Below are 27,619 nucleotides of genomic sequence, written 5' to 3'. Positions count from 1 at the left end.
TATAGACTGTATCTGGATGATTTTCCTTTGTGAAATAAGAAGATATTAATAAATAAATAAATTAATTAATTTGCATTTTTTTCCCCCTCAGATGCTTAAAGAGGAATAAAATCACTCAAGAAAAAAAAAATACTGACTAAGGTTCTCATAATTCATGCATGAAAGGGTGAAAGATGTAAAAAAAAAAAAAAAAAAAAAAGAATAAATAGTGTAAACAAATGGATAAACATGGTGGTAAAAAATACATCTACAGTAATACAGATATAAATGCTGTTACTGTGACTGGAGCTAGTGTTTGACTGGTGCCTCTCTCTCTCTCTCTCTCTCTCTCTCTCTCTCTCTCTCTCTCTCTTTTCACCCCCTGCTCCCTCCTCTTCCTCCTTCACCTCCCTCCTCCTCCCCCTCCTCCTCCTCTTCCTCCCTCCTCTTCCTACCTGATTCAGATCCGCTCCGACGCTATGCGTATGACCGCGTCTCTCTCTGCAAGGCGCGCACCACCACCACCACCACCACCACCTCCTCCTCCTCCTCTTCCTCCTCCTCCACTACCGGAGAGCCCCACACGCTGCTGAACCACCGGCCGCCTTGCGAGCACCCTAAAGCCGGCAGACGAGCGACCCAGGCCGGGCAACAGGAGCGGGGATTCACCGCAGCTGATGACCCCCCCCCTCCCCTCTCTCTCTCTCTCTCTCTCTCTCTCTCCTCTCCCCACTACTCCTTCTTCTCACCCAGCTGGGACTAAATAACCAAACGGAGGTAAATATTTGTATTTTTTCTCGAGCAAACACAGCAAGAGAGAGAGAGAGAGAGAGAGAGAGAGAGAGAGAGAGAGAGAGAGAGAGAGAGAGAGAGAGAGGGTTTGTTTGTTTGTGCAGAGGACGTGTCCGTGTCCGTGGACCGTCCAGGTCTGTGACAAATGTTTTCGCGTTTGTGACAGCTGATCAGCCTGAGCCCGTTTGACGAATTACGCACGAGTTCCAGTGAATATTGATATTATTCGGTGCGCTCCTGTAGTCAACAGCGATCTGAACGGAATGAATGATCAGGAGGAGAGAGGAGGAACGGCAGCCTGTTGTGCAGCGGATCTTACCTTGAATTTTGTTTTATTATTATTATTTTTTTTTTTTAGCTTTAATTAAATAATTTTGCACGCAGATACCCAAACTAAATCTGTGCGCGTTGCATTTGTGGTGCTTGTGTTTTTCTTTTATGCGGTCAAGTTTGGTATCAATCGGGGGCGGCAGTGAAGGCAGGTTTTTTTTAAATTTATTTATTTATTTATTTATTTATTATTTTGGATTACTATAACGTGTCCATATCCACACAAAACCCACAGACAAACACACACACACATATACATGCATGCATACAAGCACGCCTGCACACATGCACTCATACACACACTTTTTGTCTGTCTTTTAACCAGTGGCGGCACCAAGGGGGGGCATGGGGGGGCAAAATCCCCCCCCCCCCCAGTCACAACCTTTGCCCCCCCCCCCCAGATTTGGGCAAATCTTTGGGAAAATTCAGGCAACAAAGAAATATGAAAAATCCGTCAATGAAAGCATACATTACACATTTAGATCCACTTATTATACAACCAGGCAGACAGTCCCCCCCCATGCATGGAAGCCATTGTATACATACCATTTGTTTGATTAGTTAGTTAGGCGATTAGTTTTGTTTTGTTTTCAACATTTATTAACTTGCATACATTGGCATTGCTGTTTGTTTGCTGCATGTTTTTCTGATGTGTTTAGAGAAATATGTGAAAGTAGATTGTACCTGTTAAATAATCAGAACAGAAAGTCTGAGTTGTTCATGCTGTAGTTTTTAACAAATACCTTGAATTTATGAAGTATTACCTGATTTTACCTAAAATTTCCCACTGTATAAAGTGTAGCGGATAGGCTATACATATATATTTTTATATATATATACATATATATACATATATTGCAGTCGCTAAAGCACAAAGCGTTAATTTCGCTCGATGTGCAAAATTTTTTGTCCCCCCCCCCCCCCCCCCCCCCACACACACACACACATTTTCTTTGCCCTCCAGTTGCCCCCCCCACTTTTAATATCCTGGTGCCGCCACTGCTTTTAACACTGCATGACAGAACACTGAATAATATGAGTGTGTGTGTGTGTGTGTGTGTGTGTGTGTTGTGGCCATAAAGCATACACACACACACACACACACACACACACACACACACACACACGTGATGTTATGGCATGGTGTAATGCAGAGTAGTCTTCATGTAATGAGCCACATCATCATCATCATCATCATCATCATCATTGCTGTTTTCATCATTACCATAATCTTTGTACTATATTTGCCCTTGTCATCATCTTCCTCACCATCATCATCATCATCATCATCATCATCATCACTGTGCCTTTGTGTCACTCGCCCCTAAAGGACCTCTACACTCTCAAAAATAGAGGTGCGAGATCAGAACATTTATGTACCTATAAGTACATTTTTTAAGAATGTTCTCTCAAAAGTACAGTATTGGTCTTTAGGAGGCCAGAATTGCACCTTTAGACTATGAAAAAGGGTCCAAAGTTATGTAAAGTACAAATTTGTACTATAAGGTACCCTGCAGCATTACAAAATGTGTGTAGGGCATGAGAATAGGCTATAGGCTAGGAGAACTGAACAGTAGGCCTAATTATAGTTCAAACAGTAGGCTTAGCGCATTATTTATTATATATCATACTGTAATTACTCTATATTATATTTAAAAAAAATTGTGTTTTAATTTAATAGCCCAGTTAGCTCAATGATAATTTATTTAGCTTATTAGAACCTCTGATTATTGCCATAATCTCTGTTTTATCAAGTTTTCATTCACACCTCCATGGCTTGATGTCGTAGCTTGCCTATGCCATTTTTTTTATTATTATTTTTTTCTCAATTAGGCCACCGGTTCAAACTTTAAACATCATGGCATTATCAACTATATGAGAGTTTTCTTTCTATGTAAAGTACTGCAAAATGGACCATTTCGAAAGGGTACAGAAATGTCTCTCAAAAAAGTACACCCCCAGCGATAAGCATTTGTACCCTTTTAAGTACAAGCGGGTACCTCTGTTTTTGAGAGTGTACACACACACACACACACACACACACACACAACGATTCTATTTTAACAACACGCCGCTCGACTGTAAACCTCAACGCGTTCTCACACAAATGCAGGAAGAAGTAAAAGAGGATGTGAGAATGAGAAGTGGCCGTTAATGTTGCAGGGCCAAGAAGAGTAGGATTAATAATAAAGAAGAAAGCATCATAATAATAATGTTACCACTGAGAATAGAAACACAAAGTATGCTCTGAACCCCCCCCTCCTAAAAAAAAAAAAAAAAAAAAAAAAAAAAAAATCTCCAGTGAGCTTTTCTCTCTGAATCAATAATTCATTCCTCCATCTTTTCCAGAGTTGGCCCCGGATACAAAGAGTCCGACAAGAGTCGTAGCTACGGCGTCCCGTAGCCAGCCTTGGCGTTCGTCATCCTCAGAGTTTCTCTTCATCCAACCCAACCGGACTCCTCCTCTTCCCAACCTTCCTCTTCTCTGGTCTTCTCACCTTCATCTTCTCTGTGACTTTATTCATCACCTCCCGTCCTCCACTTCTTCTCCTTCGTCCCCCCTTTGACCCCAAGTTCAATCATGGCGTCCAAGCTGAACCCCAACGTCCTGTACGTGGCCGAACCCGGCGAGTCGCTGGGATCGCCTCAAGGAGACTCGGAGAGGACTCATATTGTAAGTACCCCTCAGCCTGTACTCGTACTCGTTGTCTTTCGCTTATCCGGGTCCAGGTCGTGGGGGCAGCAGCCTCAGCAGAGGAGCCACCGACACCCCTCTCCTCAGACACCTCCACCTGATCTTTTGGAAGGATCCAGAGGTGTTCCCAGGCCATCCGAGAGATATAGTCCCTCCAGTTTATCCTACTATATAAGACTAATGTTAGCCATCATCTACTACTGGCTCCAACTTCTGCTTATAGTTTGCAAAATGTACCATCGTTATAGGCAGAAAGGGCATTTAAGTTGTTTGGGTTTACATCATAAATATTTCTTCACCTTCATTAACTTCCTAAGACCCAGCTATGGGTTTTCTGTCCACACTGTAAAAAAAATCCTGTTGTTTTTACGGAAAAAAACTGGCAGCTGTGGTTTCCAGAACAATACTGTAAAAAACACATCCAACTGTAAACATATTTATGTAGTAACATGCAGATTTAACATTTTAAACATGCAGATTTAACATTTTAAACATGTAGATTTAACATTGGATTTAACTGGTAAATAGACTGCACTTATTTAGCACATTTTCTCCACCTTCATGGCGTCTGAAGCACTTTCCAAATCCACCAGGTCCAACTGGGACCAGTTTAGGGTTCAGTGTCTTCCATGGACACTTTGACATATGGACAGTCTGAGCCAGCATTCGAACTACCAACCCTTTGGTTATTGGATGAGCCGCTCTACCAACTCTACCAACCCATTAATTTACAAGTTTAAAATGTTACATTGTTAAATGTTTATTTTTTTTTATAACTTTTTTATATAAACATATAAAAAAGTAAATTCGCCGTTATTTCAACATTATGTTCTTGCAGTTTAAACGGCACCCCATTGTTTTTAAATTTACAGTTTTATTTTCTAAAAAAAATAGAAATACATCATTTCTTCATACAAATCTGGTTTTGTTCACATGCTCTTCCTGGAAAAACTACAGCTAGATTTGATTCAATCGTTAACACAAAAATCTTTTCAAATGAACAACTTTGCTTTGTATTGTCCCTTACAGTTTTTCATGTTGCAATTTTACAACTTTTTGGCGTTAATTCTGCAGTCATTTTTTACAGTGCACATTTGTGGACAAGAGTTTCACAATTTTATACAAAAAAAAAAAAAAAAAAAAAGAAAAAAGAAAAGAAAACTGTCCACCACAAAAGACATTCCATAAAAATTTTAAAAACTGCATCTGAAAAAACTGTTGCATCATGGTGTTTCCAATATAGGCACTTATTTAATAAAAAACAAAAAAAGCTGGTACTTTGCTGACATTTCCTGGGTCTTAGGAGGTTAAAATTTGCGTGATTTGCGTGTACACACTGCAAAGCGTTTTTTGACATTCACAAAAGTAAAACTTCTCATCTGCCAGATAGATAGATAGATAGGTAGATAGATAGGTAGGTAGGTAGGGGGCAGCAGCCTCAGCAGATGAGCCCCAATAGCCCTCTCCTCAGCCACTTCCATCAGATCTTCTGGGGGGGATCTTGAGGCGCTCCCAGGCTAATCGAGAGATATAATCCCTCCAGTATGTCCTGGGTCGGCCTCGAGGTCTCCTCCCGGTTGGACCCAACCTCATCTAGCTCCTCTGTGTCCCTCCCAGATGTCCGAGCTCCTCACCCTTTCTCTAAGGCTGAGTCCAACCACCCTGCGAAGGAAACTCATTTCGGCCACTTGTACTTCTTGTACTTGCGACCTTGCTCTTTCGGTCATTACCCAGAGGTCATGACCGTAGGTGAGGGTCAGAACGTAGATTGACCGATAAAACAAAAGCTTCACCTTTCGGCTTAGCTTCCTCTTTACCACAACAGATCGGTTTAGCGTCCGCATCACTACGGATGCCACCCCGATCCACCCGTCGACCTCCTGCTCCATCTTACCCTCACTCACGAACAAGATCCCGAAATACTTAAACTCTTCCACCTGAGGTAGGACTTTCCCCCCGACCCAGAGTGGGCACTCCACTCTTTTCTGGCTGAGGACCATGGCCTCAGACTTGGAGGTACTGATCTTCGTCGCAGCTTCTTCACACTCACTGTTTCGGCCCCAAGACCTCTAATCATTGGCTTTACCAAATAAAACTGCGAGACTCCGGGATTTATTATATCAGCAACAAGCCAAACTGTGCTGGGTTCTGTTTTCTAAAAGTCCACCCAAGTGTTCCATGGATATACGGTACATTTTGGTACATAAGTCTGAATGGAGATACCAGTGAGCAGTCTGACACCAACAGAATCTGAGCCAACGCACTATGTTTCTGTTAAGCTTCTACTAAGGCTACATTCAGACAGCAGGTCGTAATGCACAATTTGGATTTTTTTTGTGAAATCCGTTTTTGTGTGTACTCGTTCATATTACACATTAAATGCGACTTCTATCAGTTTTGAGTATGAACAGAATGCGACCCTGCAAAAGAGGTCTTGAAGTGACGCACTTTGTTTGCAGAAGTTAATATATTTTTCCCGCTGCTTTTCCTCCTGGAACACAGAATTGTGACGTTTTTCGCATTTCAGTGACGTAAATGTTGGATAAATGTGACCTGGCTGTTCAGACAAAATGAAAAATATCAGATACGTGTCGGATTTAGGACCACATATGAAAGTGGCCTGGGTCAGATTTAAAAAAAATCTGATTTGTGCTGTTCAAATTGTCTTTAACAGATCGGATACAGGTCACATAAGGGCAAAAAAATCAGATTTGAGCCACATTTGCCTGCAGTCTGAACATTGACTAAGTTTATTTAAGCTTTATTTAACCAGGTAAGGTAGTTCAATAATGACCTGGACGTACAGAGATGAACAACTAGTCACTCTCACATTTACACCTATGGGAAATTTAGATTAATCAAAAAACAATTAACTTATCAGTGTATGTCTTTGGATGGTGGGACGAAGCCGGAGTAGGTCCCAGGAATCGAACTCAGCACCTTTTTGTTGGGAGGTGACAGTGCTATCCACTGCACCTAAGTAGCATCACATGTCTGTTTACATCACCATAAAAATCTTAAAATCTGAAATTATCCCATGGCATTTCTTCTTAGATTGTGCAGAAGACATAGAGCCTGTTTACACCCGCACTAAAACTCCGATCGTATCTGATTTCCAAGTACTTAGGTGATCATAAAACTCGCATTGTGTGATATGTTTGATCAGATAACAGCAGTAATCTGATTATGAGAAATCAGATTAACACTTTATAGGGCACTCATAGAGATACTCTGATGTTCAAAATTTCAACTTGAGTGTGTTTTTGGAGGACATAACAACACTTTATTACTTTTGTGAAAGTTTTCAAATTTTTTTTTATTGTCATGTAGAAAATCAAGGTCAATTAAGTTACCATATTTGGATCCTTGCCCATAAGTGGCAAAAAATAAAAAAAAATACAAGAAGTGTGTATATAAAAAATACAAGAAAAACACATGTAAGGTGAAAAGAGCATGTATTTTACAACATAAGAACAACATAAGTGCTGATTCAGACCCCTGTCCACATCCACATTATCCCTTTGAACATCATTCCTTACATTAGTACCTTTACTTCATGGTACCGAACAAAGCAGGTACACTCACTGTGACCTTGTAGACCCTGTAGACCACATTGGACCTGAGATTGTTGACTCACTGTCCTCACTGGAACTGTTGCTGTCACTAGTCGCTTTTCCATTGAGCCTTAAATTGCGAAAACATAACTTGTGCATAAAAATTAGTCTAATGGAAAAATGACAAATTCGCTGAAACTCTCCTTTTTCGATGAAAAGCTTTTACGCTCGCAAGTGGTGTTTTTTTGGCTGTAGGGAAACTGGTATATTGTGCAAAACTGCAATGGAAAGACCAACAGTCATGTGAACAAAAAAAAAAAAAAAATGGAATGGAATGGAAGAGTTTTAAAACAAACATGGCACAGTAGAGTAGTATAAAGTACTATATATCTGTAAAATCAACATGATATTTATGTTCATCGCCATGTTTATGGAATGACTTCTCGTGACATCTTGTGATAATAAATAAACAAATCATCGCATTTGTGATTTAATGGAAAAACCGACATTACGCACTTCTATTTACTTGACATTTAGTAAATATCGGTAAAGTTTTGCGCATGTATCCAATGGAAAAGCGACTACTGTCTTGCAATGTGTGCGGAAATTAGCAAAAATAGTCACTTTGCGTGATAAACGGTTAATATTCATATTCTCTGCTCTTTTTTTCAGTCTGAAGTGCATTCATTCCCTCACGAAGTCATTCCGACTTTGCCATGTTTATGGAATGACTTCTCGTGTCATCTCGTGAAAATAAATAAACAAATCATCACATTGTGATTTAATGGAAAAACCGACATTACGCACTTCTATTTACTTGACATTTAGTAAATATCGGTAAAGTTTTGCGCATGTATCCAATGGAAAAGCGACTACTGTCTTGCAATGTGTGCGGAAATTAGCAAAAATAGTCGCTTTGCGTGATAAACGGTTAATATTCATATTCTCTGCTCTTTTTTTCAGTCTGAAGTGCATTCATTCCCTCACGAAGTCATTCCGACTTTGCCATGTTTATGGAATGACTTCTCGTGTCATCTCGTGAAAATAAATAAACAAATCATCACATTGTGATTTAATGGAAAAACTGACGTTACGCACTTCTGTTTATTCGATGTTTAGTAAATATCGGTAAAGTTTTGTGAATATGTCCAATGGAAAAGGGACTACAGTCTTGCAATGTGTGTGGAATTTCAACATAACGCTTTTTTTTCAATGAAAAGCTTTTACGCTTGCAAGTGGTGTTTTTTTTGGTCGTAGCGAAACTGGTATATTGCGCAAAACTGCAACGGAAAGACCTAGAGTCATGTGAACCCAAAAAACAGATGTTGATGGATGGAAGAGTTTAAAAAAAAAAACATGGCGCTGTAGACTACTATAGAGTATAGAGTACTATAGAATATAGAGTACTATATATCTGTAAAATCAATGTAATATTTATGTTCATCGCCATGTTTATGGAATGACTTCTCATGACATCTCACGATAAAAAACAAATCATCAATTTTGTGATTTAATGGAAAAACCAACATTACGCACTTCTGTTTACTTGACATTTAATGAATATCGGTAAAGTTTTGCGCATATGTCCAATGGGAAAGCGACTACTGTCTTGCAATGTGTGCGGAAATTAGCAAAAATAGTCACTTTGTGCGATAAACAGTTAATATTCTTATTCTCTGCTCTTTTTTTTCCACTCTGAAGTGCATTCATTCCCTCACAAAGTCATTCCGACTTTGCCATGTTTATTGAATGACTTCTCGTGACATCTTGTGATAATAAATAAACAAATCATCGCATTTGTTATTTAATGGAAAAACAGATGTTACGCACTTCTGTTTACTCGACGTTTAGTAAATATCGGTAAAGTTTTGCGCATATGTCCAATGGAAAAGGGACTACTGTCTTGCAATGTGTGCGGAACTTACCAAAAATAGTCACTTACCCGATAAAGGGTTAACACACCTGGATTTCTCCCCAATACTCCGATGTCTTCCTGTATGTATACAGGTTAATCTGATTTATTTTGTTCTTTTACATCTGTGCATGTGATTATTAAAAAAAAAGAAATCATATAAAACAGAAGTCAAACTTTAGACACTGAGTCTGTTTACATGACCGTAAAAATCTGATAAGTGGGAGTTATCGGTTAATTATAACAATCAAATCTGACGCATTTACTTGCACTTCAGGAATGTGATCCCAGTGTAGACATTTCAGTCCATTATCAGATTTAATTCGAAGTACGTACATTGTGACAGCAGACTCAAACTTCCTATTAATAAGCCTGTTTTCATTCACGCTAATATTCCGATCATCATCCGATTTCTGGAGTTATCAGATTATTAGTGATCATGTAAACAGTATAATGCGATCTGTTTTTATCAGATAACAGCAGTAATCTGATTATGAGAAATCGGATTAACACACCTGGATTTCTCCCCAATACTCCGATATCTTCGTGCATGTGTACACGTTAATCAGATTTATTTTGTACTTATATGTCTGTGCATGTGTAAACAAATAAAATCGTAGAAAACAGTAGTTATGTAGTCAAATGTGAGTTGAAGACAATAACAGGAAGTTTGAGTCTACCATCACTACATATGTACGTACTCTGATAGAAATCCGATAATGGTAATAAAGTGCATGTAAATGCGTCAGATCTGATTATTACAATTAACTGATGACTCCCACTTATCAGATTTTTATGGTCATGTAAACAGGCTCAGTGTCTCAAGTCTAACTAGGTCACTTCTGTTTTGTATGCTTTCTTTTTTTTTTTTTTTACACGTGCAGATATAAACAAATGTCATAAATCAGATTAAACTGTATACATGCATGAAGACGTCAGAGTACTGGCAGGAAATCCGGGTGTGTTAATCAGATTCCTCATCATCAGATTACTACACTTATCTGATAAAAACATATTGCGTTATGCGGTTTTTACGATCACCTGAGTACTCTGAAATCAGATAATGATCGGAGTTTTAGTGCATCTTTTGCACAACTTAAGAAAAAAATCCAATTGTGCATGTGTAAACAATTATAATCGTAGAAAACAGTAGTTACGAAGTCGAACGTGAGTTGAAGACAATAACAGGACATTTGAGTCTACCATCACTACATATGTACGTACTCCGATAGAAATCCGATAATGAACTGAAACGTCCAAACCAGGGTTTTCAATTATCGCATTTCTGAAGTGCATGCAAATGCGTCAGATCTGATTATTACAATTATTAACTGATTACTCCCACTTATCAGATTTTTATGGTCACGTAAACAGGCTCAGTGTCTCCAGTCTGACAAGGTCACTTCTTTTTTACATGATTTTTTTTTTTTTTTTTTAACACGTGTGCAGATATAAAACAATGTCATAAATCAGATTAAACTGTATACGTGCATGAAGACGTCAGAGTACTGGCGGGAAATCGGGGTGTGTTAATCCGATTCCTCATAATCAGATTACTACACTTATCTGATAAAAACATAAAGCGTTATGCGGTTTTTACGATCACCTGAGTACTCTGAAATCAGATAATGATCGGAGTTTTAGTGCATCTTTTGCACAACTTAAGAAAAAAATCCAATTGTGCATGTGTAAACAATTATAATCGTAGAAAACAGTAGTTACGAAGTCGAACGTGAGTTGAAGACAATAACAGGACATTTGAGTCTACCATCACTACATATGTACGTACTCCGATAGAAATGATGATAATGAACTGAAACGTCCAAACCAGGGTTTTCAATTATCGCATTTCTGAAGTGCATGCAAATGCGTCAGATCTGATTATTACAATTATTAACTGATTACTCCCACTTATCAGATTTTTATGGTCACGTAAACAGGCTCAGTGTCTCCAGTCTGACAAGGTCACTTCTTTTTTACATGATTTTTTTTTTTTTTTTTTAACACGTGTGCAGATATAAAACAATGTCATAAATCAGATTAAACTGTATACGTGCATGAAGACGTCAGAGTACTGGCGGGAAATCGGGGTGTGTTAATCCGATTCCTCATAATCAGATTACTACACTTATCTGATAAAAACATAAAGCGTTATGCAGTTTTTACGATCACCTGAGTACTCTGAAATCAGATAATGATCGGAGTTTTAGTGCGTCTTTTGCAAAACTTGAGAAAAAATCCAATGAGATATTTTCAGCTTTTAAAACCTCGTAAGCATCCAACTGTAACACCATCACACAGACAAATGTAAGAAGTCTTTTTTTATTCTAATTTGATTTTTTTTATTTAACGTGGAAAAATGTTTCATTGAAATTAAGAGATGAAAGATGAAAGTGTGTTGGCCAAGATGGAAGCAGCAGAAGAATATAACAGAAGAATATAATACATCCACACTAAAACATACTTAAAACCATCAGGGATTTAAAAGACACTAAGAACTGTAATTAACAATGTTCCTTAAATGCATCTCAAACAGACCCCAGTTTACTCCAGTCAGAAAAACATCTACATCCAGATTTATTCTATGAACAGTTCGGCTGCTTTTTAACACTTTAAATCTAAGTCTTCATGCTAGACAACCAGAGTGTGAAGGTAAACACACAGGAAATGGTGAATCAGAAAGTAACTGCGTTGATACTGAAACAATCAGGGTAAACATGTCAGTAGAAGTCTGTACTTTTTCCACACCGTCACAGTGACGCTGCTGCTTTGAGTTGAGGTTTTGCTCAAATATGATGTAAAACAGGGGCGTGAACTCCATTTAGCTCAAGGGCAACATACAGCCCAACTCTTTTATTTTTTAGTAATTCTTTATTTATTTGGATAAGCACATGTTATAAAACTTCTGTTACAGGTACAGTTCAATTTCTACATGTCAAATGAAAAAAACGCTTATCCAAGATTTTTTGTCATATAAAGAACATATTAAATAAAGAAAGAAAAGTGGGCTGGAGGAGAGGGCTTACTCCATTACTCCATCATTTAGACAAGACACTTTAAGGTGCATATGTTTACATCAATCTAAACAGAAATGTTTCACATGTAAAAGTATTCACATCACCGATGTATTTATTTCACATCTATTACAAATTTAACATAGTTTGTCCATTTTGACCAGATAGTGAAAAAAGATTCCTTTTGACCCTTAAAACAAAATTTCAACTTCTCCAGAATGTTAATGTCCTGTACAATGTCGATCCATTCTTCCATTGTGGGTGCTTCAGGCAACTCTTTTATATTTGGATTTTGCTTTGGAAAAAAGCGTCTGCCAAATGCATGAATGTAAATGTAAATGTAAATATGATCTCAAGTGGACCGGTACAGTCAAACAGTGTAAAAGTAAAATGTAAGTACATTTGCATATGAAAATGTTAGTTTTCTTAAAAATGCTTAGCCTATAAATGACAACCCCAAATTTTTCTCTTATTTTTTTGTGTAAAAAAGTAAAATGACATGAAAATATTTACATTTATGAACTATCCTTTCACAAAAAATGTGAATAACCTGAACAAATATATACAATCGGAAATGTCTTAAGAACAACAAGTGCAATTTTAACAATATTACACTCAACAAAAATATAAACGCACCACTTTTGTTTTTGCTCCCATTTTTCATGAGCTGAACTCAAAGATCTAAAACTTTTTCTATGTACACAAAAGGCCTATTTCTTTCAAATATTGTTCATAAATTTGTCTAAATCTGTGTTAGTGAGCACTTCTCCTTTGTCCTTTGCTGAGATAATCCATCCACCTCACAGGTGTGGCATATCAAGATGCTGATTAGACAGCAGGATTATTGCACAGGTGTGACTTAGGCTGGCCACAATAAAAGGCCACTCTAAAATGTGCAGTTTTACTGTATTGGGTGGTCCAGGGGGGTCAGAAAACCAGTCAGTATTTGGTGTGACCACCATTTTCCTCGCACAGTCTTCTTCATGAATTCTCTGAAACAGCTTTGGAGATGGCTTATGGTAGAGAAATGAACATTCAATTCACAGGCAAAAGCTCTGGTGGAGATTCCTGAAGTCAGCATGCCGATTGCATATTCCCTCAAAACTTGTGACATCTGTGGTATTGTGCTGTGTGATAAAACTGCACATTTTGGAGTGGCCTTTTATTGTGGCCAGCCTAAGGCACACCTGTGCAAAAATCATGCTGTCTAATCAGCATCTGGATATGCCACACCTGTGAGGTGGATGGATTATCTCAGCAAAGAAGAAGTGTTCACTAACACAAATTTAGACAGATTTGTGAACAATATTTGAGAGAAATAAACCTTGTGTTTACACAGAAAAAGTTTTAGATCTTTGAGTTCAGCTCATGAAAAATGGGAGCAAAAACAAAAGTGGGGCATTTATATTTTTGTTCAGTGTATATCTGTTATGTGTTATTTACACATGTACTTACAGATCACCGTGGATCTATAAATGCACAAAACATTTAATAACAGGCAGAATATTGGTAAAATGACTCTTACTTCTCTTAAGACATTTCAGGTTGTTCATATTTGTTGAGGTTATTCACATTTTTTTCTGAATGGATGGTTTATACATGCAAATATTTTTATGTTATTTTACTTTTTGGCATAAAAACTAAGAGAAAAATTTGGGATTGTCATTTATTGGCTGAGGCGCTGTAAAGGGGGGGTAAACATGACAAATTCATGGGGCCCAGCATGTGCAGGGGGCCCAGTGGATATATAGGTTAGAAGTTGTGAACATTTTGTGTAACTAAAAGAGAGGCGTAGAAGCTGGGAGTTGGATGTCCAAAGTTAAGTTTTACTTTCATTTTCACGCCAGTTGCGGTTGTTATGAGACTTATGATATGCAGCCCCCCACCCCCCACCCCCCACCACCACCCACACACACACACACACACACACACACACACACACACGCACACACACACCAACGACAGATTTACAGATAATTTATTTTCTGTAGGGCCCACAGTATTTACCTTCCACGGAGTCCACAGTTGGTAGCGGTGCCCCAGTTTATACGTTTTTATGATGGGGCTGTATATGACCCCTGGACTAAAATGATTTTGACGCCTTTGATTGTTAATATCATCACTGTCATTTTTGCATTTTAAGGGTGTATTCACACCTGCCTTGTTTGGTCCGTTTAAAACGGACCAGAGTTCGTTTGCTCCCTTGGTTCGGACCTTTTGGGCTGGTGTGAATAAAAACCACCGAACTCTGTTCCGGACCAAACAAGCGAACCGAGACCCAGTTGAAGAGGTGGTCTCGGTGCGGTTCCATACGAACCCTGGTGCGGTTCGTTTGAGGTGTGAAAGCAGACCGGACCCGATCCGACACAGTTGGGTTTTTTGTACCTAACGAGCTCCCGTCGTGCGTCGAGCATTATGGACAATAGAGTTTTACCAGAGAAGCGTTCAGAGTGAGGATAGGCTACGGAGCTGAAAATGAACCCTGGTCAAATTTGGAGCTCGAAGAAGAGACACGCTGCCTGTTGGACATCTGGGCAGATGTGCATATAACACAGCTGCTAGAAAGGACACAAAAACTCTGACGTTTTCAGCTTGTTCAGCGAGAGAATGATTAGGATGACGGTTAGATTTGTCTGTTGTGCTTGAAATAAAAAATAATAAATTACTTCATCATCCCCAGCAAACTTTACCTGCGTTAAGGAATTCTGTACCTGGCTAAACTCAACGGTGATATAGGATAGATACACATAGGTAAGCAGTACGGAGCACTAATGCTTTTGGAGAACAGTCTTTTCACATACTAGCAGAATTCACACTTCAGACCTGTTCTGTCTGGTGTGAATCAGACCAACAGTCACAACATGATGTCCACATGAGCGCTGTCCTCCGTAGCCGTCTTGCCCTGTGTCTTCGTCATTGAGAAATGAATTCTACAATACTGTAAACCTGACGTTGCATCAAACGCTCTTGCTGCTCAAACACTTGTGCAGACGTCTGCATCTGTAAAAACCGCTATGACGGTAACAAAAACAGCAGCAAAATGTCCATGATTCTGTCCTTTCACTTTGGACTGAGCGCTTTAATGGACACTGCTCATTTCTGTCCAATGGATGAACGACCTCAGCACATGTGGTTTTGTTTACAGATTTTGGTCCACTTACAAAAATGTACAGTGTGAATACGAACTGCACCAAATAAAAAAAAAAAAAAAAAAAAAATTGGTCCGGACCAAAGCAAGTGAACTATCGAACTTTCCTGGTGTGAATACACCCTAAAACTTCATCCCACGGGCCAGATTGAACCCTTTGGCATACTGGTTTTGGGTCACAGGCTGTATGTTTGACCCCTAGGATTAGGGATGCACAGATACCACTTTTTTTCAGACCAAGTACAAGTGCAAGTACTTACATTTGAGTACTTGCTGATACCGAGTACCAATATGAGTACTTAATAATACCATTCCAGTTCTTAGTTCCTTTTGTAAATGTGCTTTATTGTTGTTGTCATTAGTCTGACTGGAACAAAGTGCTGCTACTGACATTTAATGTGTTGGAATGAGCATTTGTCAATCAATCCACCAGGGGGCGCCACTCTTAATTAACCATACTGGACAAATACGCAATACGCAATTGCATTGTCCAAATTTTTAACCTGCCTTTTATTTTTACTCTGCTTTATTGCTTGTTTTAAACTCTCCTGTTTTACTGATTTACTGTACGGTGTCCTTGAGTGCCAAGAAAGGCGCCTATAAATAAAATGTATTATTATTATTATTATTATTATTAAATACCATGAAGGAAGGTAAAGTTTTTTGAGAAGAAGAAGAAAGTGAGTAATTACAAACATGGAGACGACAGAAGTAACACTAATGTGGATACTAATGTTGATATTGATGAGGGTAGTTGTCATAAATGTGTCAGTAGTTTTTCTCGAACTCACACAGTCACTCTTTGAACAGATCCTCTACCTCCACAGTTCCCGATGGTATTCTCTGTCTGGGCGCGCATCCGTGAGCACTTGGAAAATGGATGGAATGTATGCAGAGGATGGACAGAACGCTCCGTCCGTATCCGTCTGTGTCTTTAATGGTGCCGGAGACCTTTGTTTACCAATTTTTCAGCAAATCTGTAAAACCTCAGGCATATCCTCAGTATCATGGATCTGCAAGTCTTTCTGTGATTACTCACCTGAATCTCTTGCATTACGGTGAACAATTTTGAAGTGCCATCCACCATAAACAAACCCGTGTGTTTACGTTCAGAGCAGGGAGGGAACTTGGGCATCTTTGGAATTTTTTTTGCGACATGCATTGTGTGAAACGGAGGCTTGGGCTGCCGCTGGAGTAGGCAGTAAGCTAACATGGTAGCTGCTAGCATTCCATTGTCACAGCTTGCTTACCAACATGCCAAACATGCCGATTTTTATCATGGACCACAGTTAAATACATTTATTGTGTTACATTCGGAACAGGCCAGTGTGTCTGTATGAAACCTGATTATTTGTTACACATTTAAGGCTGCAGGGAGGTTCACGCGAGCCTCTGTTTCCCACAATGCACGTCACGACAAAAAATTCCGAAGATGCCCGAGTTCCCTCCCAGCTCTGAACGTAAACACATGGGTTTGTTTATGGTGGATGGCACGTCGAACTTGTTCACTGCAATGTAAGAGATTCAGGTGAGTAATCACAGAAAGACTTACAGATTCATGATACTTAGGCTATGACTGAGGTTTTACAGATTTGATGAAAAATTGGTAAACGAAAGTCTCCAGCACTGTTAACGTTACTTGCAGTCAGCGTTACTTTTATCACCGTCCTTTACTTTGAAAAATCTCCACACTTTTGACATTTCTCCTGTGCCACGTACCTGCTGCACCTAATGTCACGCTGCTGTAAGTGGTATCGGTGTGGTTGTATCAGAGTACTTTTATGAGTATTGGACCTGATACCTGATATTGGTATCGGTATCGGTGCATCCCTACCTATGATGTAAAGCAGGGGTCGCCAGTCCTCGTCCTCTAGATCTACTATTCTGCATGTTTTAGATGTTTCCCTCTTTCAGTACACCTGATAGTCATTATCAGGCTTCTGCAGAGCTTGATGATAGGCTTAGCATTTGAATCAGGTGTATTAGAAGAGGGATACACCTAAAACATGCAGGGTAGTAGCTCTCCAGGACCAGGGTTGATGACCCCTGATGTAAAGGACCGTACTTTTAAGAAGCTCCATATATGGAGAATTTTGCATTTTTGTTTGAAAACACAAGGTTGACACGTTGGCAAGTTCAAATCCAGAATATCTGTCTGTTTGTGACTTGGAATCTGTTCATTTTAACCCTTTAACCCCTGACGTGTCTGTGGTGAGCGTTCTCTATGTGTGATTTATTTGAATATTCCTAAAAATTCAACCATTTGCTCAATAAGAAAGATTTCAAAATGTGCTGATAGAATAGAGCTTGTGCTTTTCATGGACGTCTGAGCATGCTCAGTGCACCCTCCACTGACTGTGTAATGGGGGGTGACTCACGCTGCGTTCCAGGCAACCTGTAACTCGTGTTTTTCCAACCTTCTACCGGTGAAAATGCACTGGAATGGCAATCAAACCTGTGACTTCCCACCTGTGAACTCGTACTAGATCGATGTACTCCCAGTTCCGAGTTCTGACGTCACATAGCAGTGGCGCCCACCATAGATGTGGTGTTTATGCAGATTGTTTATTAAAACCAGGTATTGCTTTGATATTATTTATCTGCTAATGTTGTGCATAATCAGCAGCTGCTCTAGTGTTAGCTAGTTTTCAGTCCATTGAGTGCAAGAATAAATTAATACCAAATACGTACCCAAATATACAAATACCATAACATAAAAGGTAAAACAGCTTCTCGTGCCTTATGGGCTGTTTTTCCTCCTCTGTTTCCCTGAAATAACCAAAGAACAAACACCTTTGGCGAAAGAAATGATTGTAAATGAGCATAACGCACGGTCCGCCATGCTGGTTTGTTTACATCTAGCTCCGACAATTCCTTGCGCTCAGGCAGTTTGGCGTGACTTGCCTGGAACGTCACAAAGTCGTGAGTCGTGGTTTGAAGTCGTGACATATGGGCTCAAAAACCAGCCTGGAATGTAGCACCACTATAAAAACAGACAGTTTAAGCTTTTTTTTTTTTTTTGTTTACACCATTTTCCTTGTCATTTTTTGTTCTTACTGTTTACTGTTTCCTTAATCTAACCCTTTCATGTATGCGTTATGAGAACCTTAGTTGAGGTGGGTTTTTTTTAGTTTTTTTTTTAGTGTTTTTATTCCTCTCCTTAGACATGAAAAAAAAAAACCCAGTGAGATTGAGTTTGTTTGGTTTTTTTTTTCCATAGATTTACAAAAATGTCCACTCAGCTACAAATTTTATTCTTGAAGCAAAGAAACATGTATTTAAAACCCAATATCATAAAGTGGTATGAAAACAGTGAAATGAAACCATGTTTAATGCAGCTAATCTGATGTTTTCTCACATTTTAACATATTCTAATACTAGTTATTACTCACTTCATGGAGATAATATGCAAAAAATAACAATTAACAATTGATTTCCACTCAAGAACCAATCAAGAACAGCAAAGTTACAGTAATGGTATGAATTGCAGTTTATAAAATGATGCATAAGTGTCCACTGTGTTGGCTGATATGGAACTAAAACAACTAAACCCATGAATATACAAGAGAACAGCTGTAGAGTAACTGTCCACTGGAGTGACCACTATGCCTGCAAGGGTTAAATTAATTTTTTTTTTTTTTTAACTGTGTTTTTACCAAGTTTTGACTGTGTAACTGCTTTTTGGAGTTCAACCAGGTGCCAAAAAGCAGCTGGACTGATTTAGAAAAAGAAGAGCCTCAAAACAAAAACTACTGGGCCCAAATCCAAATCCTTGTGTTTCAGTACGTTCCAGTTCACAGTTCATGTTCAACGTCGTACATTGTACATTCTGAGTGCCTTATTTAGTAAAAACCTGTCAAACTTCAATTCCTCTCTCTCTTTTTCTGCTATTCCACCTGTTTTGACCCTAAAACACACAGAAAAACAAAACCACTGAAGAAAAGAAACAGGCACATACTCACAGCAGCTTTAATGACACTGAAACAGACGACAATTCACAGCAGAAATAATGTCTCAGGGGTTTAAGGGTTAATATTTTTTAACCCTTTCATGCATATTGGTCACTACAGTGGACAAACTATTCTACAGCCTTTGTATATTCATGGGTTTTGTTGCCAACACAGTGGATGCTTAATGCACCATCTAGTATCCTGACATTCATACCATTACTGTAACTTTACTGTTCTTCTTGAACATGTTTGAGTGCAAATCAGTTGTTATAAGACTGTAATTAACAGTTTTCTTCAACAAAAAGTTTTTTTTTTTTTAATATTATGTCCATGAAGTGAGTAATAACTAGTATTAGAGCATGTTAAAATATGAGAAAACATCAGATTAACCCTTTCATGCATAGTGGTCACTACAGTGTAGGGCTGCTCGATTATAGAAAAAAAAAATCATCACGATTATTTTAGCAATAATTGAAATCACGATTATTAAAAACGGTTATTTGTTAACCTTAAAGTTGTTTATTTTTTTCTTGCAAAACAATGTAAGATATACTCTTGTAAATATAAATAAAGCTTTTAACCATTAAAACAAAGTATGTTCACTTTTGTACGAAACAAAAAAATCTTTGAACGCAAATAAGTGTACTGTAAATTCAAGTATGTTTCCTTTTGTAAACAAATAGTGCACTGGAATTAAACTGCTCTAGACTTGCCATAGAACTGTAGCAATAAAAAAAAAAAAAAAAACTCACGTAAAGTGCAAATTATAAATTCAAGTATGTTCAGTGTAATATGAAACATAGTAAATTCAGTGACGTGCCGTGAGGTTTCAGTTAGGTTAATACAGGAGTTGCAGCGTAAAGAGATTCGGAGACTGAAGATTGCATTGCGGACGAAGTTGTAGATGGAGTTTTTTTTTTTATGTGTTTTAGTTTTTCATAAGATTATGATAAACTTTAGATGGTTAAAAAGGTTTGCTGTGTTACCGGTCAGTGCGAACACAACTACGAAACACTTTTTGCACGTAATGGGTTTTTGCTCTTCATCAAACCCAAAGTGATTCCATACAATTGAATTGGACTTGCCTTTTTTGTTTACCAAGCACTTCTGCTGCGATTCTCCTGCTATGTTTCCAGACTGCTAGGTACAACTTTCCTCCTGGGGTGGACCTGCCGGCTAGCTGGCAGCAGTAGCTTAGAGGGGGGCGGGGCAGAGCAGCTCATGGTAGCTTGCGTGAATTAAACAACTCAAAATTAATAATTGTTTTTTCTCGATTACATAATTTTTGTAATCGTTGCGTGTAATAATCGAAATCGTAATTGAATTTCGATTAATTGCACAGCCCTACTACAGTGGACAGTTATTCTACAGCTGTTCACTTGTATATTCATGCATTTTATGGTTTTAGTTCCATATCAGCTAACACAATGGACACTTATGCATCATCTCATACACTGACATTCATACCATTACTATAACTTTGCTGTTCTTGATAAACCTGATCTGCACTAACATGTAACAATTCAATTTTTTTTTTTTTTTTTTTTTGCATATTATCTCCATGAAGTGAGTAATAACTAGTATTAGAGTATATTAAAATGTGGGAAAACATCAGATTAGCAGCATTAAAAATGTTTTTACATCATACTTTTCACACAGTATTTAATAGGGCTGCTCGATTATAGGAAAAAAAAAAAATCACGATTATTTTAGCAATAATTGAAATCACGATTATTAAAAACGGTTATTTGTTAACCTTAAAGTTGTTTATTTTTTTCTTGCAAAACAATGTAAGATATACTCTTTAAATATAAATAAAGCTTTTAACCATTAAAACAAAGTATGTTCACTTTTGTACGAAACAAAAAAATCTTTGAACGCAAATAAGTGTACTGTAAATTCAAGTATGTTTCCTTTTGTAAACAAATAGTGCACTGGAATTAAACTGCTCTAGACTTGCCATAGAACTGTAGCAATAAAAAAAAAAAAAAAAAAAACTCACGTAAAGTGCAAATTATAAATTCAAGTATGTTCAGTGTAATATGAAACATAGTAAATTCAGTGACGTGCCGTGAGGTTTCAGTTAGGTTAATACAGGAGTTGCAGCGTAAAGAGATTCGGAGACTGAAGATTGCATTGCGGACGAAATTGTAGATGGAGTTTTTTTTTTAATGTGTTTTAGTTTTTCATAAGATTATGATAAACTTTAGATGGTTAGAAAGGTTTGCTGTGTTACCGGTCAGTGCGAACACAACTACGAAACACTTTTTGCACGTAATGGGTTTTTGCTCTTCATCAAACCCAAAGTGATTCCATACAATTGAATTGGACTTTCCTTTTTTGTTTACCAAGCACTTCTGCTGCGATTCTCCTGCTATGTTTCCAGACTGCTAGGTATAACTTTCCTCCTGGGGTGGACCTGCCGGCTAGCTGGCAGCTGTAGCTTAGAGGGGGGCGGGGCAGAGCAGCTCATGGTAGCTTGCGTGAATTAAACAACTCAAAATTAATAATTGTTTTTTCTCGATTACATAATTTTTGTAATCGTTGCGTGTAATAATCGAAATCGTAATTGAATTTCGATTAATTGCACAGCCCTACTACAGTGGACAGTTATTCTACAGCTGTTCACTTGTATATTCATGCATTTTATGGTTTTAGTTCCATATCAGCTAACACAATGGACACTTATGCATCATCTCATACACTGACATTCATACCATTACTATAACTTTGCTGTTCTTGATAAACCTGATCTGAACTAACATGTAACAATTCAATTTTTTTTTTTTTTTTTTTTGCATATTATCTCCATGAAGTGAGTAATAACTAGTATTAGAGTATGTTAAAATGTGGGAAAACATCAGATTAGCAGCATTAAAAATGTTTTTACATCATACTTTTCACACAGTATTTAATAGGGCTGCTCGATTATAGAAAAAAAAATAATCACGATTATTTTAGCAATAATTGAAATCACGATTATTAAAAACGGTTATTTGTTAACCTTAAAGTTGTTTATTTTTTTCTTGCAAAACAATGTAAGATATACTCTTTAAATATAAATAAAGCTTTTAACCATTAAAACAAAGTATGTTCACTTTTGTACGAAACAAAAAAATCTTTGAACGCAAATAAGTGTACTGTAAATTCAAGTATGTTTCCTTTTGTAAACAAATAGTGCACTGGAATTAAACTGCTCTAGACCTGCCATAGAACTGTAGCAATAAAAAAAAAAAAAAAAAACTCACGTAAAGTGCAAATTATAAATTCAAGTATGTTCAGTGTAATATGAAACATAGTAAATTCAGTGACGTGCCGTGAGGTTTCAGTTAGGTTAATACAGGAGTTGCAGCGTAAAGAGATTCGGAGACTGAAGATTGCATTGCGGACGAAATTGTAGATGGAGTTTTTTTTTTTATGTGTTTTAGTTTTTCATAAGATTATGATAAACTTTAGATGGTTAGAAAGGTTTGCTGTGTTACCGGTCAGTGCGAACACAACTACGAAACACTTTTTGCACGTAATGGGTTTTTGCTCTTCATCAAACCCAAAGTGATTCCATACAATTGAATTTGACTTGCCTTTTTTGTTTACCAAGCACTTCTGCTGCGATTCTCCTGCTATGTTTCCAGACTGCTAGGTATAACTTTCCTCCTGGGGTGGACCTGCCGGCTAGCTGGCAGCAGTAGCTTAGAGGGGGGCGGGGCAGAGCAGCTCATGGTAGCTTGCGTGAATTAAACAACTCAAAATTAATAATTGTTTTTTCTCGATTACATAATTTTTGTAATCGTTGCGTGTAATAATCGAAATCGTAATTGAATTTCGATTAATTGCACAGCCCTACTACAGTGGACAGTTATTCTACAGCTGTTCACTTGTATATTCATGCATTTTATGGTTTTAGTTCCATATCAGCTAACACAATGGACACTTATGCATCATCTCATACACTGACATTCATACCATTACTATAACTTTGCTGTTCTTGATAAACCTGATCTGCACTAACATGTAACAATTCAATTTTTTTTTTTTTTTTTTGCATATTATCTCCATGAAGTGAGTAATAACTAGTATTAGAGTATATTAAAATGTGAGAAAACATCAGATTAGCAGCATTAAAAATGTTTTTATATCATAGTTTTCACACAGTATTTTACTTTATTATTGTTATTATTGCTATTTTTTGTCCCTTTAGCCACTTTAACCCTTTCATGCATTCTGGTCACTACAGTGACAGCTATTCTACAGCTGTTCTCTTGTATATTCATGGATTTTGTTGTTGTTTTCGTTTTTTTTTTTTAACACATATCTTTATTAAAGTTTTAAGACGCTACTTATCTTTTCTGACATGAATTGGTAACATTATGTAGATCTCTCCTGAGCATAAACCCCCAGAATCACAAGCCCTCCCCATAGTTTTCACACAATTTATCAGTAAATACATGTTTCTGTGCGTCAAAAATTAAACATGTGGTATCCAGCTGAGTGGGCATTTTTGCAACTTAAAAAAAAATTGGTTCATAAGATTTTTTTTTTATTTTCATTATTTATTTTTTTTATGTATTTTTAAATTTTTTTTAATTATTATTATTATTTTTTTTTATTTATTTATTGTTCAGAAGAAAATTTTCAATCACATTGTTTTTTTCATGCCTAAAGAGGAATAAAAACACTCAGGAAAAATTTTCATTAAGGTTCTCTAAATTTGTGCATGAAAGGGTTAACAAACTTGTTTATATTGTTTATCTTTTTATCTCTTTATTTTTCTATTGTATTGACACATACTGTATTGCACTGCTGTACACACTTCAATTTCCCCCTTGGTGGATCAATAAAGTGCATCTTTTCTTATCTTACTTTCTGATGATGGGTTTTAAATACATGTTCCTTTCCTTCAAAAATGAAACGCATGATGTCCAGCTGAGTGGACATGTTTGTAACTCCATGAAAAAAAAACGTTTATTAACCCTTTCATGCATGAATTATAAGAACCTTAGTCAATATTTTTTTCTTGACTGTTTTTATTCCTCTTTAGGCATGAAAAAAAGCAATGCAATTGAAATTTTTTTATGAACCTATTTTTCATGGAGTTACAAAAATGTCCACTCAGCTGGACACTATGAGTTAAATTTTTGAAGCAAAGAAACATGTATTTAAAACTCATCATCAGAAAGTGATATACTGTGTGAAAACTATGAAATAAAAACATTTTTAACACCGCTAATCTGATGTTTTCTCACATTTTATCATACTCTAATACTAGTTATTACTCAATTCATGAAGATAACATCCTCCTGAAACCCAGGAAATTGACAATTTTAGCTTTTTTTACACTAAAGAATTGTCTTGTTTGGAAACTGCATAACGCAACAGTTTTTTTCAGATACATTTTTAAAGTTAATTTTATTTATTGATTGATTTTTTTAATGGAATGTCCTTTGCGATGGATAATATTTTTTAAGTTAAACTGTCAAACTTTTGTCCCGTATAGAGGACAAAATGCATTGCTGGGTCTCAGGAGGATATGCAAAAAAAAAAAAAAAAAAAAAAAAATTTGTTTCAGAAAACTGTTAATTACAGTCTAATAACAATTAGCAACTGATTTACACTAAAACGTGTTACTGCAGATCAGGTTTATCAAGAGCAGCAACGTTACAATAATTGTATGAATTGCAGTGTTTGAGATGATGTGTAAGAGTCCACTGTGTTGGCTGATATGGAACTAAAACAACAAAACCCAGGAATATACAAGAGAACAGCTGGAGAAGAACTGTCCACTGGAGTGACCACTATGCATGAAAGGGTTAAAAAAAATAAAAAAAATCAATTGCATCCTAAAGAGGAATAAAATCACTCAAGAAAAACTATTGACTAAGGTTCTCATATTTCATGCATGAAAGGGTTAACAACATTAAAAATGTTTTTATTTCATAGTGTTCACACAGTATACCACTTCCTGACGATAGGTTTTAAATAGATGTTTCTTTGCTTTAAAACTTTAACACATGATGTCCAGCTGAGTGGACATTTTTGTAACCCCATGAAAAATAGGTTTATTAAAAAAAAAAAAAAAAAAAAAAAAATCAATCACGTTTTTTCCATGCCTGAAGAGGAATAAAAACACTCAGGACAAAAATCTCAACTAAGGTTCTCATAACACTGGTCAACAACAAATTTATTGTTTAAGTTTTTTGAGCTGATTTAGGATAATTTTGGTGTGCTGAATCCAAAAATCACATTAATTTTGCTCAATCAGGTCAACTTTCTGAACTGTGCTACATTTTTGCTTACATTTATGGACATTTTCACATCATATGATACAAAATTCTTTCATATTTCTAACAATAAATGAGTTCTGAAGATTTTACTTTTGCCAATTTATGATTAATGTTTTTTTTTAATATTACAGGTGAATGAAATGGCTTTGACTACAAGATCTTGTAAAAATAAGCCTGACGTATTCTGCTACATCTGCGCTGAATACACCATTGTACCGAACAGGAATCAAGTCACAAGTTTTATAAAGTGTGCTTACCAATCTTATTTTGGTATTAATTATTATATTTTGTGAGAAGATCAAATTTTTCAAAATCAAATTAGAAAAAAAAACCCTGACCTGATTGAGAAAAACAGATGTCGTTTTTGGATTTAGCGCTGCAAAATGGTCCTAATTCAGCTGAAAAAACCTAGACAACTTGCAAAAAACATTTTTTTGTAACCCTGTGTAATTCATGCATGAAAGGGTTAAGTTAACGCTTTCATGCATGAATTATGAGAACCTTAATCAACATTTATTTCCTTAATGTTTTTATTCCTCTTTAGGCATGAAAAAAACAATGCGATTGAAAATTTTCTCATCAACCTATTTTTCATGGAGTTCAAAAAATGTCAGCTTGACACCATGTGTTTAATTTTTGAAGAAAAGAAACAAGGATTTACTGATATACAGGGTGGGGAAGCAAAATTTACAATGAACATTTAGTTGTTTTTTCTCAGCAGGCACTACGTCAATTGTTTTGAAACCAAACATATATTGATGTCATAATCATACCTAACACTATTATCCATACCTTTTCAGAAACTTTTGCCCAAATGAGTAATCAGGAAAGCAAACGTCAAAGAGTGTGTGATTTGCTGAATGCACTCGTCACACCAAAGGAGATTTCAAAAATAGTTGGAGTGTCCATAAAGACTGTTTATAATGGAAAGAAGAGAATGACTATGAGCAAAACTATTACGAGAAAGTCTGGAAGATACTATTAAAGAAGAATGGGAGAAGTTGTCACCCGAATATTTGAGGAACATTTGCGCAAGTTTCAGGAAGCGTGTGAAGGCAGTTATTGAGAAAGAAGGAGGACACATAGAATAAAAACATTTTCTATTATGTCAATTTTCTTGTGGCAAATAAATTCTCATGACTTTCAATAAACTAATTGGTCATACACTGTCTTTCAATCCCTGCCTCAAAATATTGTAAATTTGCTTCCCCACCCTGTATTGTGTGAAAACTATAAAATAAAAACATTTTTAATACAGCTGATCTGCTGTTTTCTCACATTTTAACAAACTCTAATACTAGTCATTACTTCATGGAGATAATGTGCAAAAAAAACCCCATTTTTTTTGTTTATAAAAAAAAAAAAAAATTGCAGTTTAGTAACAATAAGAAGCAATTGATTTTTTTTGTAGATTTTTTTTTTTTGTTTGTTTGTTTAGTTTATTTCGAATATGCAACAAGACAAAGTAATATTAGTCTTAAGAAATAAAACAGGTAGTAAGAGGTCATGGAAGAAAACAAAAAAACAAAAACAAAACTTATACGTCCACATGACTTCATTTGCACATTCGAAAAGGAGTGAGAGGAAGTCTAATTTATTTAATCCCACCCCTTCAACACTCAAACATGTTACCGTAGATCAGGTTTATCTAGAACAGCAAACTTACACAAATGGTATGAATTACAGTGTATGGGATGATGCATAAGCGTCCACTGTGATATATAACTAAAACCACAAAACCCATGAATATACAAGAGAAGAGCTTTGAATAACTGTCCACTCTAGTGACCAGTGTGCATGAAAGGGTTAAAGCTATCCAAAAATGCCCCTTATTCACGTTGTGCTCCTTTTTAGGCTGGAGAACCCGGAGAAGAATCATCAGACAGTGACGGCGAACAAGAAGAAACCTCCCACAAACTGATTCGCAAAGTGTCAACTTCGGGACAGATTCGAGCCAAGGTAAG

The 27,619-nt window shown here is 36.9% G+C and overlaps 1 long non-coding RNA gene across 1 annotated transcript; it reads left to right on the top strand.

Annotated features, from left to right (window-relative positions):
• The first annotated feature begins 475 nt into the window (after positions 1 to 475).
• On the top strand, positions 476 to 27,619 carry LOC115438541 (uncharacterized). Its single transcript, XR_003938102.1, has 3 exons — positions 476 to 756; positions 3,451 to 3,775; positions 27,510 to 27,619. It is a non-coding gene; the product is annotated as an uncharacterized LOC115438541 (long non-coding RNA).

The sequence above is a fragment of the Sphaeramia orbicularis genome, chromosome 18, assembly GCF_902148855.1.
Source record: "Sphaeramia orbicularis chromosome 18, fSphaOr1.1, whole genome shotgun sequence".
Lineage (NCBI taxonomy): Eukaryota > Metazoa > Chordata > Actinopteri > Kurtiformes > Apogonidae > Sphaeramia > Sphaeramia orbicularis.
The sequence above is the reverse complement of the archived record's forward strand: the minus strand, read 5'-3'. Positions and strand labels throughout refer to the sequence as shown.